Source organism: Zootoca vivipara, chromosome 9 (genome assembly GCF_965207765.1).
Source record: "Zootoca vivipara chromosome 9, rZooViv2.hap1.1, whole genome shotgun sequence".
In the NCBI taxonomy this organism is placed as follows: domain Eukaryota; kingdom Metazoa; phylum Chordata; class Lepidosauria; order Squamata; family Lacertidae; genus Zootoca; species Zootoca vivipara.
In genome coordinates this window covers 2,441,608-2,444,842 of record NC_142592.1, presented here as the reverse complement: position 1 = coordinate 2,444,842, position 3,235 = coordinate 2,441,608, and the positions used below count along the sequence as shown (strand labels likewise).

At 40.6% G+C, this 3,235-nt stretch overlaps 1 long non-coding RNA gene across 1 annotated transcript; it reads right to left on the bottom strand.

The window, feature by feature from the left end:
• Positions 1–927: 927 nt before the first annotated feature.
• LOC148684521 (uncharacterized) lies at positions 928–1,906 on the bottom strand. Its single transcript, XR_015945900.1, has 2 exons — positions 1,531–1,906; positions 928–976 (listed from the first exon to the last, which is right to left on the bottom strand). It is a non-coding gene; the product is annotated as an uncharacterized LOC148684521 (long non-coding RNA).
• Positions 1,907–3,235: the final 1,329 nt, after the last annotated feature.

Below are 3,235 nucleotides of genomic sequence, written 5' to 3'. Positions count from 1 at the left end.
CAAATCTGTTTACCAAAAATTATTGCTGGAAAATGACCATATTGTAGCTGCTCATTGCAATAATACATTTTACACAACAGCACAAAAATGCATTAAAGCAGTTATCTTTTGATATCGAAAATGCAGTGCTGAAGGTTTTTGCCGAATTTTCGAATTCTGCGAAGAAACGAGAAGAGTTGAAATCATTTTTTGAGTTTTTGAGTTAAGTTTGTTTAAAGCGGTCGAAAGACTACTTTTAAACTGGATACCTCTAAAATCGTATTTTATTTCTCTTGGATCTGATGAGTGCCATAAGGTACCTTATTTCGGATCAGGAAAATGAACTTGCAAAGGACGATGAACCAACAATTTCAGAATTGTATTTCTATTTCACGCACTTCTTCATGTCAATAATGCAAGACACCCTACTGAAGCTGGAAAGCAAGAAAATTCTTGCATGTGATCTTCACGTTATCATGTGTAAGCTGCGTGATTCTTTGCAAAGAAAAATACGATGCAGTTTTTTGGAATGCAAGTTTTATTTGCCTTACATAAAAAACATTTGCCTGAGAATGACGTGCAAAAGTTCAAGGAAGAAGCCATCCATGTGTATCAAAGAGCCATTGCGTACCTAGGAAAGTGGTATAATTTCACCGATTCCGTATATGAGACACGAAGTTGTTTCAATCTAATTGATTGCAATAATCCTCCAACTTTAGAAGAAATGACAAACATCTGGTTGTTATCACCATGGCGAGAAGAACTTCCAGCCAACACTTCCACCCAAATTTCTGCCTTAGAAGAAGTTTATGTTCATCTGCAGGGCAATTCATCCCTTGAAAAGTGGAAGTACTTTTTCAAGAAAGAGCCAGGTCCGAGTTTATTGAAACTGTTGCAGTATTGTGCATCAATATTGATATTGTGTATCAAAAGAAAACGTTGAACGAATTTTCAGCATCATGGGAAATTATATTTTTTAATATTTCTCAACGTTGTACTGAAATTAAAGATGTATTCCTTAAACACAAAGAATTGATCAAAGCTGCGCAGTCAAATTAAAAATACACACAACAAAGTAAAATGTAATTTAATATTTTATATATATATAATATATTTGATGTTTTGAATTTTAAGTAAAGTTTTGAAGTGATTGTTTTAAATGTTAAAATGTTTGTAAGGAAATATATAATTTAATTTAATTTAAACACACACACACCCCGGCTTGTCCACTATTTTTTGGAAGCAGACCTGGCAACCCTATCCAAGTCATTTATAAAGATGTTGAACAACTGGTCCACGACAGTGTGGGAATATTAAAGATAGTAATATAAAGATATTAAAGGATATATTGAATAAGTATTATCCTTCTTTCACTCACGCTAGTAATCGATGTAGCAGAGCAGATTCCCCTCAATATACAGTAGCTGAAGCTAGTTTGCATATTCATTTGAACCTCTTAGTTAAGATTATTTCCTGGTGTCCCTTTGATCCCTCCTAAAAGAATAAAGACACGAAAGTCTTTCTGAGTAAAGTAACAAAACGTTTACTCACATTTCAGTCCATGATATGAACCCTGAAAGGCAGGCTTTACTTGGTAGTTACACTCTTCTGAGAAAAACCCCACCCCACCCTCCCACTATCTGTAAGGGTCTGGTGACTTCTGTTTCAGTGTTTCTGAAGAAGTGTGCATGCACACGAAAGCTTCTACTCAGAACAAACTTAGTTGGTCTCCAAGGTGCTACTGGACATTTTTTTATTTATTTTGACTACGTCAGATCAACACAACTAGACTGAATAGTAAAGTCACTATTGTTTCTCTCCTACAATTTTCACCCATATACTCTCAATCTGCTTTTCATGATCAAGTCATGAATTTCTGCATAAGTGTAGTGTCAGGAGCGAAGGAACCTCTCTGCAAAGAGAGCTGCAAGTCTTGGAAGGCAGCCCAGAAAGAGGGGGAGAGGAAAGCGAGGTCCTAAGAGAGGTTGCCATGGAAACACTCCCAGGAAGAGTAAGTGAGCGTTCACATACCTCTCAGAGAGTGCACCAGAACCAATGAGCTTACAAGCTTGTAGAAAGGGGGGCCACAGGAGAGGGGATGAGAGATGTCACAGCGTCCAAGGAGAAGGTACCTCCCCACTGCTTTCATAGAAGGAAGTGCCACGCTGAAAGGTCAGTTGAGTCATCTTGAGGAATGGAAAGTGTCTGGAAGTGGAGAGCTCCCAGTTATCTGTGTTTTACTTGGAAATAAATCAACCTTTCTAATGAACTGGACTCATGTGTGCTTCGCTGCCGCTCACATGTACACATTATTTACATATAATGCTGCTACTCCTCCCTTCCTGTTTGGTCTATTCCTTTTGAACATGATATACCCCTCAATTCCTATATTCCAGCCATGAGTCTCATCCCACCACGCCGTATTTGCCACCCTGTACTAAAAGCTCCAATTCATCTTGCTTGTTTCCCACACTCTGTGCATTTGTGAGAGACAACTGAAACCACAAGGCATTCCCTCCAGCTGCTTCCTTCTTGTAGTTTATTGCCCTTTAGCAGGTTTCTGGAGCCCTGCCTCAGTTTCCTGTGCATCAATTAAGCTCTTATCCCCAGTGCCAGGTGCTCTTCTGTTGTTTGTAATGTTGCCTCCCTCCCTCCTCCTCAAGATCTAGTTTAAAACTCTCCTGATCAGATTCTCCAGACTTTTAGCAAAGACATTCTTGCCAACTGCTGTGAGGTGCAGCCCATCTTTCGCCAGAAGTCCTTCTTCGAGGAGCAGAGACCATGGTCCAAGAAGCCAAATCCTTCCTGATGACACCATCTGCACAGCCATAGTATTTTCTTCTCTCTTTCTTGGCCACGACCTTCAACAGGAAGGAGTGATGAAAAGACTACCAGTGACCCAAGTCTCTTCAGCTCCCTGCCCAGTGTCTATAGTCCCTTGCTATCTATGTGTTGCAGGCTGTGTGTGCCATCGGGCCCTCCTGCTGCAGTTGTGGGCCTTTCAGAGGCCATGCCAAGGCTCCTCCCAGCATGTGATGTCACACGTGGTGCACACATCACACACACATTGCAGGGATCCTGTGCATTGTGCCATAAGGAAGGTTTTTGTCCCCTGTTGGTGGAAACCAGGGATGCACGATAGGTTATGCCCCACCAGCACAACAGTGTAACCAAAAGCACTGCAAAATGCAATGCACCACTATTGCCTGGTGCAACACTTTGGTAATTAGAAAGGGCAGGTGGAAAATTCAGATAC